Source organism: Rhipicephalus microplus, chromosome 7, assembly GCF_043290135.1.
Source record: "Rhipicephalus microplus isolate Deutch F79 chromosome 7, USDA_Rmic, whole genome shotgun sequence".
Classification (NCBI taxonomy): Eukaryota; Metazoa; Arthropoda; class Arachnida; order Ixodida; family Ixodidae; genus Rhipicephalus; species Rhipicephalus microplus.
Window position 1 is genome coordinate 172,533,247 of NC_134706.1, and position 12,500 is coordinate 172,545,746.

General features: G+C 61.5%; 1 non-coding gene across 1 annotated transcript; it reads left to right on the forward strand.

The window, feature by feature from the left end:
* The first annotated feature begins 9,465 nt into the window (after positions 1-9,465).
* Positions 9,466-11,280, forward strand: LOC142767994 (small subunit ribosomal RNA). Its single transcript, XR_012885200.1, has one exon. It is a non-coding gene; the product is annotated as a small subunit ribosomal RNA (ribosomal RNA).
* Positions 11,281-12,500: the final 1,220 nt, after the last annotated feature.

The window sequence follows — 12,500 nt, forward strand, 5'->3', positions numbered from 1 at the left end:
AGCGAACTTGTGCCACGAGCAACAGGTCACTAAAAGCCTATAGATGACGGTGTTGGAGGAAAAGAAAAATATCGAGAAAGCACTGCGGTGTGCCGTGCGTAGGGACGGGCGCGCGTGCCACATGCCGCCGAAATATGGGTGTCGGAGAAAACAGAGTGCCGCGCGTAACGAGGGGCGCGCGTGTTACAGAGAGATATGCCCAAACGCATGAAAGTGTACGCAGGTGTCCTAAGGCAGTTTTTTTTTCCTCATTTTGATGTCGCCCCGGCTGACGCGGTTTTCGTTTTTCCGTGCCGCCCCGGCTGATGCGGTTTTCGTTTTTCCGTGCCGCCCCGGCTGACGCAGTTTTTGCGCCGCCCCGGCTGACGCGGTTTTCGCGCCGCCCCGGCTGACGCGGTTTTTGCGTCGCCCCGGCTGACGCGGTTCGGACTTTGCACTTTTTGGCTCACCCCGGCTGGCGGCCCACTCACTCGATCGCCAGGTCTGTTTGCCCCGGTGGTTCCACCGCCAGGCTTAAGCGCGAACTTTTTTTGTTTGTTTTCTTTTGATTAAGCGCAAGCTTTTATCTTTGTTTTCTTTTGATTAAGCGCGGGCTTTTTTCTTTGTTTTTTTTTGCATTCGCCCCGGCAGACGCGTTTTTTTTCTTTCGCCCCGGCAGACGTGGTTCCCCCCCCCCGCCCTTTCGCTAGCCCCGGCTGACGAGGTTTTCGCGCCGCCCCGGCTGACGCGGTTTCGTGCCGCCCCGGCAGACGCGGTTTTTGCCGCCCCGGCTGACGCAGTTCGGACTTGACACTTTTCGGCTGTGCCTGGCTGGCGGCCCACTCACTCGATCGCCATGTCTGTTTGCCACAGTTTTCCCGGTGGTGCCGCACCCGGGCTCGCCCCGGCTGACGCAGTTTTCGCGCCGCCCCGGCTGACGCGGTTTCGTGCCGCCCCGGCAGACGCGGTTTTCGCGCCGCCCCGGCTGACGCGGTTTCGTGCCGCCCCGGCAGACGCAGTTCGGACTTTGTACTTTTCGGCTGTGCCTGGCTGGCGGCCCACTCACTCGATCGCCATGTCTGTTTGCCACAGTTTTCCCGGTGGTGCCGCACCCGGGCTCGCCCCGGCAGACGCGTTTTTTTTTCTTTCGCCCCGGCTGACGCAGATTTCGCGCCGCCCCGGCTGACGCGGTTTCGTGCCGCCCCGGCAGACGCGCTTTTTTGCGCCGCCCCGGCTGACGCGGTTTTTGCCGCCCCGGCTGACGCAGTTCGGACTTAGCACTTTTTGGCTGAGCCTGGCTGGCGGCCCACTCACTCGATCGCCATGTCTGTTTGCCACAGTTTTCCCGGTGGTGCCGCACCCGGGCTCGCCCCGGCTGACGCAGTTTTCGCGCCGCCCCGGCCGACGCGGTTTCGTGCCGCCCCGGCAGACGCGGTTTTTGCGCCGCCCCGGCTGACGCGGTTTGTGCCGCCCCGGCTGACGCAGTTCGGACTTAGCACTTTTCGGCTGTGCCTGGCTGGCGGCCCACTCACTCGATCGCCATGTCTGTTTGCCACAGTTTTCCCGGTGGTGCCGCACCCGGGCTCGCCCCGGCAGACGCGTTTTTTTTTCTTTCGCCCCGGCTGACGCAGTTTTCGCGCCGCCCCGGCTGACGCGGTTTCGTGCCGCCCCGGCAGACGCGGTTTTTTGCGCCGCCCCGGCTGACGCGGTTTTTGCCGCCCCGGCTGACGCAGTTCGGACTTAGCACTTTTTGGCTGAGCCTGGCTGGCGGCCCACTCACTCGATCGCCATGTCTGTTTGCCACAGTTTTCCCGGTGGTGCCGCACCCGGGCTCGCCCCGGCTGACGCAGTTTTCGCGCCGCCCCGGCCGACGCGGTTTCGTGCCGCCCCGGCAGACGCGGTTTTTGCGCCGCCCCGGCTGACGCGGTTTGTGCCGCCCCGGCTGACGCAGTTCGGACTTAGCACTTTTCGGCTGTGCCTGGCTGGCGGCCCACTCACTCGATCGCCATGTCTGTTTGCCACAGTTTTCCCGGTGGTGCCGCACCCGGGCTCGCCCCGGCAGACGCGTTTTTTTTTCTTTCGCCCCGGCTGACGCAGTTTTCGCGCCGCCCCGGCTGACGCGGTTTCGTGCCGCCCCGGCAGACGCGGTTTTTTGCGCCGCCCCGGCTGACGCGGTTTTTGCCGCCCCGGCTGACGCAGTTCGGACTTAGCACTTTTTGGCTGAGCCTGGCTGGCGGCCCACTCACTCGATCGCCATGTCTGTTAGCCACAGTTTTCCCGGTGGTGCCGCACCCGGGCTCGCCCCGGCCGACGCAGTTTTCGCGCCGCCCCGGCTGACGCGGTTTCGTGCCGCCCCGGCAGACGCGGTTTTTGCGCCGCCCCGGCTGACGCGGTTTTTGCTGCCCCGGCTGACGCAGTTCGGACTTAGCACTTTTTGGGCTGAGCCTGGCTGGCGGCCCACTCACTCGATCGCCATGTCTGTTTGCCACAGTCTTCCCGGTCGTGCCGCACCCGGGCTCGCCCCGGCAGACGCGTTTTTTTTTCTTTCGCCCCGGCAGACGTGGTTCCCCCCCCCTTTTCGCTCGCCCCGGCTGACGAGGTTTTCGCGCCGCCCCGGCTGACGCAGTTTTCGCGCCGCCCCGGCTGACGCGGTTTCGTGCCGCCCCGGCTGACGCGGTTTTCGCGCCGCCCCGGCTGACGCGGTTTTTGCGTCGCCCCGGCTGACACGGTTCGGACTTTGCACTTTTCGGCTGTGCCTGGCTGGCGGCCCACTCACTCGATCGCCATGTCTGTTTGCCACAGTTTTCCCGGTGGTGCCGCACCCGGGCTCGCCCCGGCAGACGCGTTTTTTTTTCTTTCGCCCCGGCTGACGCAGTTTTCGCGCCGCCCCGGCTGACGCGGTTTCGTGCCGCCCCGGCAGACGCGGTTTTTTGCGCCGCCCCGGCTGACGCGGTTTTTGCCGCCCCGGCTGACGCAGTTCGGACTTTGCACTTTTTGGCTGAGCCTGGCTGGCGGCCCACTCACTCGATCGCCATGTCTGTTTGCCACAGTTTTCCCGGTGGTGCCGCACCCGGGCTCGCCCCGGCAGACGCGTTTTTTTTTCTTTCGCCCCGGCTGACGCAGATTTCGCGCCGCCCCGGCTGACGCGGTTTCGTGCCGCCCCGGCAGACGCGGTTTTTTGCGCCGCCCCGGCTGACGCGGTTTTTGCCGCCCCGGCTGACGCAGTTCGGACTTAGCACTTTTTGGCTGAGCCTGGCTGGCGGCCCACTCACTCGATCGCCATGTCTGTTAGCCACAGTTTTCCCGGTGGTGCCGCACCCGGGCTCGCCCCGGCTGACGCAGTTTTCGCGCCGCCCCGGCTGACGCGGTTTCGTGCCGCCCCGGCAGACGCGGTTTTTGCGCCGCCCCGGCTGACGCGGTTTGTGCCGCCCCGGCTGACGCAGTTCGGACTTAGCACTTTTCGGCTGTGCCTGGCTGGCGGCCCACTCACTCGATCGCCATGTCTGTTTGCCACAGTTTTCCCGGTGGTGCCGCACCCGGGCTCGCCCCGGCAGACGCGTTTTTTTTTCTTTCGCCCCGGCTGACGCAGTTTTCGCGCCGCCCCGGCTGACGCGGTTTCGTGCCGCCCCGGCAGACGCGGTTTTTTGCGCCGCCCCGGCTGACGCGGTTTTTGCCGCCCCGGCTGACGCAGTTCGGACTTAGCACTTTTTGGCTGAGCCTGGCTGGCGGCCCACTCACTCGATCGCCGTGTCTGTTAGCCACAGTTTTCCCGGTGGTGCCGCACCCGGGCTCGCCCCGGCTGACGCAGTTTTCGCGCCGCCCCGGCTGACGCGGTTTCGTGCCGCCCCGGCAGACGCGGTTTTTGCGCCGCCCCGGCTGGCGCGGTTTTTGCTGCCCCGGCTGACGCAGTTCGGACTTGGCACTTTTTGGGCTGAGCCTGGCTGGCGGCCCACTCACTCGATCGCCATGTCTGTTTGCCACAGTCTTCCCGGTGGTGCCGCACCCGGGCTCGCCCCGGCAGACGCGTTTTTTTTTTCTTTCGCCCCGGCAGACGTGGTTCCCCCCCCCTTTTCGCTCGCCCCGGCTGACGAGGTTTTCGCGCCGCCCCGGCTGACGCAGTTTTCGCGCCGCCCCGGCTGACGCGGTTTCGTGCCGCCCCGGCTGACGCGGTTTTCGCGCCGCCCCGGCTGACGCGGTTTTTGCGTCGCCCCGGCTGACACGGTTTGGACTTTGCACTTTTCGGCTGTGCCTGGCTGGCGGCCCACTCACTCGATCGCCATGTCTGTTTGCCACAGTTTTCCCGGTGGTGCCGCACCCGGGCTCGCCCCGGCAGACGCGTTTTTTTTTTCTTTCGCCCCGGCTGACGCAGTTTTCGCGCCGCCCCGGCTGACGCGGTTTCGTGCCGCCCCGGCAGACGCGGTTTTTTGCGCCGCCCCGGCTGACGCGGTTTTTGCCGCCCCGGCTGACGCAGTTCGGACTTTGCACTTTTTGGCTGAGCCTGGCTGGCGGCCCACTCACTCGATCGCCATGTCTGTTTGCCACAGTTTTTCCGGTGGTGCCGCACCCGGGCTCGCCCCGGCAGACGCGTTTTTTTTTCCTTCGCCCCGGCAGACGTGGTTCCCCCCCCCCTCCGTCTTTCTTTCTGTTTTTTTTTCGCCGCGGCTGAAGTGGATTTTTCGGTGCCTCGACGCCCCGGTAGTCGCGGTTTTTCCGTTTCCGCACGGCCCCGGCTGACGCTGCTCGGTCACAGTCGCCTTTTGTGGTGATTGCAGACTTCTTGAGCGCGGGTGTTTTTTTTTGTTGTTGTTGTTGTTTTATTACGCATTCGCTCCAGCAGACGCTGTTTAGACTTTTTGTTTCCTCTTTTATCCTGCGACGAGGTGACGAGGTTTATTCGGTGCCCCGCCGCCCCGGCTGAAGTGATTTTTCCTGTCCCGTGCCGCCCCGGCTGACGCGGTTGGGACTTCGCATTTGTTCGGCCGCCACGGGTTTCGGCGCACTCGCTCGGTTGCTTGTTGTTGCCACTTGTTGCGAACCCAGGTTTCTTTAGCGAGCGCGGGCGTTTTTTCTTCCTTTCTTTCTTTGTTCTATGTGTTAGCGAATCGGCCTTTAATATCACACGAGGACTCACAACCAACAATTTTCAGTTTGAAGTGTAAAAAATCTGCAGGTGTTGACGTAACTGACTTGCCCCGTACCCTTGAGTACATCCATGAAGTTCTCGTAGTACTACTAAATCGCATTATTCCAAGTGGAGAAATTCCCATAAACTTGCAAACCTCTACACGAAAATCGGTGCGCGTGATAAAGTTGAAAATTATCGTCCGATATCAAATGTGCCTTCTATAACACAAATTCTAGGAAAAAAAAAAACTTATTCGCCGTTTTCTGCGCCGTGACTGGCAGCACTCCGGCGAAGCGAAACGGGGTCGATTCGAGCACGATATCGGCGTCTTTCGACGTGCTCGCCGGCGACCGTCGCACGAGTACGTCGCACGAGCGCGTCTGCCGGGGCGCCGTTTGCGAAGCCGACGCAAAAGTGGGAACCGCCGCTCGGATGATCGCCGCTTTCGGCAGAGTGAGTGTTGGCACTCCGGGGAAGCGAAACAGCGTGAATGCGCCCACGAAGTCGGCGTATTTTGAAGTACCCGCCGGCGACCGTCGCACGAGTACGGTAAACCGCGTCAGCCGGGGCGTAGTTCGGGACGCCGACGAAAAAGTGGGAAGCGCAACTCGGATCTTCGCCGTTTTTGCAGGAGTGAGTGGCGGCCCTCCTGCGAGACCAAGAAGCATCGATTCGTGCACGAATTCGGCGCCTTTCGACGTGATCGCCGGCGACCGTCGCTCGAGTAGGGCAAACCGCGTCTGCCGGGGCGGGCTTCGGGACGCCGATGCGAAAGTGGGAAACGCTGCTCGGATGTTCGCCGTTTTTGGCCGAGTGAGTGCTGGCACTCCGGCGAAGCCAAACGGGGCCGATTACGGCACGATATCGGCGTCTTTCGACGTGCCCGCCGGCGACCGTCGCACGAGTACGGTAAACCGCGTCAGCCCGGGCGGAGTTCGGGACGCCGATGCGAAAGTGGAGAACGCCGCTCGGATCTTCGCCGTTTTTGGAGGAGTGAGTGGCGGCACTCCGGAGAAGCCAAGGAGCGCCAATTAGCGCACCATATCGGCGTCTTTCGACGCGCTCGCCGGCGACCGTCGCACGAGTAGGGCAAACCGCGTCTGCCGGGGCGGGGTTTACGACGCCGACGCAAAAGTGGGAACCGCCGCTCGGATGTTGGCCGTTTTTGGCAGAGTGAGTGCTGGCACTCCGGCGACGCGAAAGAGCGCGAATGCGCCCACGAAAGTGGCGTATTTGGACGTGCTTGACGGCGACCGCTGCAGGAGTACGAAAAACCACGTCAGCCGGGGCGAGCGACCCACGGCGGTCTGGGTGCTTATCGCTGCTATTATAGGGGCACCCCGGCAGACGCAGAAAAAAAAAATTTTTTTTCGACCTTCTTTTTTGCTGGTCGAGCTCGGGTAACCCGGGTCGCAATGGGAGCCGCGCACGAAAGCGGCGTCGCGAGACGCGTTCGCGGTCGCTAGTCGCACGAGCTCGGCAACCGCGTCAGCCGGCGCGGAGTTCGGGATGCCGACGGCTAAGTGGGTACCGCTGCTCGGATGTTCGCCGTTTTTGGCCGAGTGAGTGCTGGCACTCCGGTGAAGCCAAGGAGCGCCGATTCGTGCACGATATCGGCGTCTTTCGACGTGCCCGCCGGCCACCGCCGCACGAGTACGGCAAACCGCGTCTGCCGGGGTGGGGTTTGCGACGCGTACGCAATAGTGGGAACCGTCGCTCGGATGTTCGTCGTCTTTGGCCGAGCGAGTGCTGGCACTCCGGCGAAGCGAAACGGGGCCGATTCGGGCACGATATCGGCGTATTTCGACGTGCTCGCCGGCGACCGTCGCACGAGTACGGCAAAGCGCGTCTGCCGGGGCGAGGTTTGCGACGCCGACGAAAAAGTGCGAAGCGCCGCTCGGATCTTCGCCGTTTTTGCAGGAGTGAGTGGCGGCCTTCCTGCGAGACCAAGAAGCATCGACTCGCGCACGATATCGGTGTCTTTCGACGTGCCCGCCGGCCACCGCCGCACGAGTACGGCAAACCGCGTATGCCGGGGCGGGGTTTGCGACGCCGACGCAAAAGTGGGAACCGCCACTAGGATGTTCGCCGTTTTTGGCAGAGTGAGTGCTGGCACTCCGGCGAAGCGAAAGAGCGCGAATGCGCCCACGAAAGTGGCGTGTTTGGACGTGCTTGACGACGACCGCCGCAGGAAAACGAAAAACCACGTCAGCCGGGGCGAGCGACCCATGGCGGTCTGGGTGCTTATCGCTGCTATTATAGGGGCACCCCGGCAGACGCAAAAAAAAAAAAAATTTTTTTCGACATTCTTTTTTGCTCGTCGACCTCGGGTGACCCAGGTCGCAGTGGGAGCCGCGCACGAAAGCGGCGTCGCGAGACGGCTTCGCGGTCGCTAGTCGCACGAGCTCGGCAACCGCGTCTGCCGGGGCGGAGTTCGGGACGCCGACGGCTAAGTGGGAACCGCCGCTCGGATGTTCGCCGTTTGTGGCCGAGTGAGTGCTGGCACTCCGGCGAAGCCAAACGGGGCCGATTCCGGCACGATATCGGCGTCTTTCTACGTGCTCGCCGGCGACCGTCGCACGAGTACGGCAAAGTGCGTCTGCCGGGGCGGGGTTTGCGACGCGTACGCAATAGTGAGAACCGTCGCTCGGATGTTCGTCGTCTTTCGCCGAGCCAGTGCTGGCACTCCGGCGAAGCCGAACGGAGCCGATTCGGGCACGATATCGGCGTCTTTGCACGTGCTCGCCGGCGACCGTCGCACGAGTACGGTAAACCGCGTCAGCCGGGGCGGAGTTCGGGACGCCGATGCGAAAGTGGGAAGCGCCGCTCGGATCTTCGCCGTTTTTGGAGGAGTCAGTGGCGGCACTCCGGTGAAGCCAAGGTGCGCCAATTCGCGCACGATATCGGCGTCTTTCGACGTGCCCGCCGGCCACCGTCGCACGAGTACGGCAAACCTCGTCTGCCGGGGCGGGGTTTGCGACGCCGACGCAAAAGTGGGAACCGCCGCTCGGATGTTCGCCGTTTTTGGCAGAGTGAGTGCTGGCACTCCGGCGAAGCGAAAGAGCGTGAATGCGCCCACGAAAGTAGCGTATTTGGACGTGCTTGACGGCGACCGCCGCAGGAGTACGAAAAACCACGTCAGCCGGGGCGAGCGACCCACGGCGGTCTGGGGTGCTTATCGTTGCTATTATAGGGGCACCCCGGCAGACGCAGAAAGAAAAAAAAATGGGGACATGGCGTGCGTCACCGTGCGGCTTCGCAGCGTTGCCGAAGTCGCCGAGCCCTTCGACTGAGCCGAACGGCGGACAGGGAACGTTGGTCGGCCGTTCTAACCTGTCGGTGCCACGCCGAGACGTCGTTAAGGAAAACCGCGTCGTGGGCCTCTACGATGCCGTCGAGTCGTTGTACGTTTGGTGTCCAGCGTGTCGGCGGCGAGTAGCGGACACGTCGTTCACGACTTCGGTCTTTCGCAGTCGACGCGAACTTGCGGAGAGTCGTGGTGCCTCACGTTTTCGGCAGAAACCGCGGCGGAATTTTCCCGTGCGTGCGCGCACGACCTCGGTGCTGTGCCGTCAGCGTAGTGTTGCACAAACTCGTGGCCTACCCAAGGTGCGGTACGTTTGCGGCCGTATCCTCGGTGGGAATTTCGTGAGTAGGGTCGCAAATTCTACGACCTCGGCGGGTTTGAGAGAGACGTAGACTTGTGGCACGCTCAACGTGCCACACGTTTCGGGGCACACCCGCGGTGAAATTTTCTCGAGTACGCTCGTATTAGTGCCCAAGGAGGTCTGGGTACTTATCGCTGCTATTATGTGGGGGTTCTCGTGAGCGGAGTACGCGAAAGCGACCGGGTGTCTGATATGCGGCGGGCTTCGGCCTCGTCAAGCGTGTCCTCGGGTCTGCTCCAGGGGAATCCACGGCAGTCGTCTGCAGCCTCATCCGCTTGATGCGTTAGGGGCTGGTTGTCGGACGGTGCCGTTTTACCACGATATCGAGGTGTGTTCCGTGTCGTCCTCGGGCGATTCAGATGCGAAAGCGCCGAAGACGCGGGCGTGACCCGTCGTCTGGCGGCTTTGCAGTCTCGGCTCCGTTGCTAGTTCCGGCCGGTCCACCGACAGTGCAGCGGGCTTGGGCAACCCGCACGGCGCGACCGAGTCGATGCAACGAAAAAGAGCGAGCATGAACGTGCTTCTTGCCGCACGGCTCCCACTCGTCTTTCGGGAAGGTTGTGCCGTAGCGAGCTCGAACGCCGTCATCTCGGAGTGCAAAATAAGCGTGTTGGGGCGCCTGAAGGTGGCCTCCGCCGCACACAGACTGCGTCCGGCCCGCCGAAGGCGAGGACGGACGCGCAGTCGAACGATTACCTGGTTGATCCTGCCAGTAATCATATGCTTGTCTCAAAGATTAAGCCATGCATGTCTAAGTACATGCCGAAATAAGGCGAAACCGCGAATGGCTCATTAAATCAGTTATGGTTCCTTAGATCGTTTCTTCCTACTTGGATAACTGTGGCAATTCTAGAGCTAATACATGCAGTGAGCCTGGAGCCCTTTGGGTAACGGGTGCTTTTATTAGACCGAGATCGATCGGGTTTCGGCCCGTATTGTGTGGTGACTCTGGATAACTTTGTGCTGATCGCATGGCCACGAGCCGGCGACGTTTCTTTCAAGTGTCTGCCTTATCAACTTTCGATGGTAGGTTACTTGCTTACCATGGTTGTTACGGGTAACGGAGAATCAGGGTTCGATTCCGGAGAGGGAGCCTGAGAAACGGCTACCACATCCAAGGAAGGCAGCAGGCGCGCAAATTACCCACTCCCGGCACGGGGAGGTAGTGACGAAAAATAACAATACGGGACTCTTTTGAGGCCCCGTAATTGAAATGAGTACACTCTAAATCCTTTAACGAGGATCAATTGGAGGGCAAGTCTGGTGCCAGCAGCCGCGGTAATTCCAGCTCCAATAGCGTATACTAAAGCTGCTGCGGTTAAAAAGCTCGTAGTTGGATCTCAGTTCCAGACGAGTAGTGCATCTACCCGATGCGACGGCTCGGACTGAACATCATGCCGGTTCTTTCTTGGTGCACTTCATTGTGTGCCTCGAGATGGCCGGTGCTTTTACTTTGAAATAATTAGAGTGCTCAACGCAGGCGAGTCGCCTGAATAAACTTGCATGGAATAATAGAACAAGACCTCGTTTCTGTTCTGTTGGTTTTTGGAATACGAGGTAATGATTAAGAGGGACGGACGGGGGCATTCGTATTGCGGCGCTAGAGGTGAAATTCTTGGACCGTCGCAAGACGAACTACTGCGAAAGCATTTGCCAAGAATGTTTTCATTGATCAAGAACGAAAGTCAGAGGTTCGAAGGCGATCAGATACCGCCCTAGTTCTGACCATAAACGATGCCAACCAGCGATCCGCCTGAGTTACTCAAATGACTCGGCGGGCAGCTTCCGGGAAACCAAAGTATTTGGGTTCCGGGGGAAGTATGGTTGCAAAGCTGAAACTTAAAGGAATTGACGGAAGGGCACCACCAGGAGTGGAGCCTGCGGCTTAATTTGACTCAACACGGGAAAACTTACCCGGCCCGGACACTGGGAGGATTGACAGATTGAGAGCTCTTTCTTGATTCGGTGGATGGTGGTGCATGGCCGTTCTTAGTTGGTGGAGCGATTTGTCTGGTTAATTCCGATAACGAACGAGACTCTAGCCTATTAAATAGGTGCGGGGTTCCCAGCACCTTACAACCTTCTTAGAGGGACAAGCGGCTCCTAGCCGCACGAAACAGAGCAATAACAGGTCTGTGATGCCCTTAGATGTCCGGGGCCGCACGCGCGCTACACTGAAGGAAGCAGCGTGTCTTTATCCCTGTCTGAAAAGACTGGGTAACCCGTGGAACTTCTTTCGTGATTGGGATAGGGGCTTGCAATTGTTCCCCTTGAACGAGGAATTCCCAGTAAGCGCGAGTCATAAGCTCGCGTTGATTACGTCCCTGCCCTTTGTACACACCGCCCGTCGCTACTACCGATTGAATGATTTAGTGAGGTCTTCGGACCGATGTCCGGCGCGGCCTTTCGGTTGCGCCGGTCGGTTGGAAAGATGACCAAACTTGATCATTTAGAGGAAGTAAAAGTCGTAACAAGGTTTCCGTAGGTGAACCTGCGGAAGGATCATTAACGGATTGTGAAGGGTGAGCGCCTCAGCTGCGTCTGCGCCCGACACTTTCTGCCGCTGACCCCGTTTGGACGCGGGGTCGGCTTTTCCCCACGGGGCTGCCTGAATGTGGAGCGGCACCCCGTGACAAATTGTTGCGCCCAGCGGACGCCAACACCGCGACCTTGGACGGTCGGCCAGGTGGCGGACGCGGGTACAAACGGCGCAACGCACTCATAGGTCGGCTTTCGACCCGCCACTGCACCGTGGCTCGAAGCGCTCGAAATGCGCGACCCGACCGCTGCGGGACCGCCTAGTACTGTAAACAGGAGCGGCGGAGCGCGAACGGCGAGTCGTGGTTACGTCGGTAGAAGGCGAGGCTGCGCGTTCCCGAAACGCCAGCCGAGTGCCCTCCCGACCGTTCGAGCGTGCAAGAACGAGACCCGACAATCGCGCGGCGACTGCCAAGTACGAGAGGAACGGCACAAGCGTCGGCGGTCGGTCAAGGAACTGGCGATGTGACGGGTCCGCTGTGCACCAGTGCATACCGTCCCGCCGTCCGCGGCAAGCGCCTCCGCGTCCTCGGGTGACGGAGGCTGCCGGTCGGTTCTTGCAGGTGAAGGATCTCGCTGGCACCGGTTCGCGTTGACGCGCGGCCGGTCATGGCACGGCGATGCGACGGCCGAGGTGCGCAGTACTCGATGGAGGAACCGCACGCTCCGATGACCGTCCCGCCCTCCGCGGCGTATGCGTACCGACCGTAATGGTTGCAGCAGCGCCGGCCGGCTTTTGAATTCGCCACACGAAACACGGTGCGAGATCGCGGTTAGGGGAGCGTCGACGTTGCCAGGCGTTTTGCTTGCTGCCGAGGGAAAGGCGGCACGGCCACGTCGCGCTCGTCGCGATTAGCGGGTCTGCGCGCTTTGGGAAGGTGCCGCAACGACTTGCCGAAAGAGGAAGCACGGAAGAACGAGGGACTTGGACGTCCCGACAATTGAACGCACTTGCGGCCAGGCCCTTGCTGGCTTCGTTCTTCCGCCTCGAGTAGGCTCGTACGCGGCTCCGGCGCCGAAAGTGGTCCTTGGCACCGACTTCGGTGGACGTGGGAAGTGCTGCGCAAGTACGGCGCGCCTGGCTCCACCTGTTGGCTAAAGTAGGCAGCCGGATCGGCATTTTGGTGTGCGGTGGCAAACCGGGGATGCGAAAAAAGCTTGTGCGATTTCGTGGAACAAAAAGCGGGGGT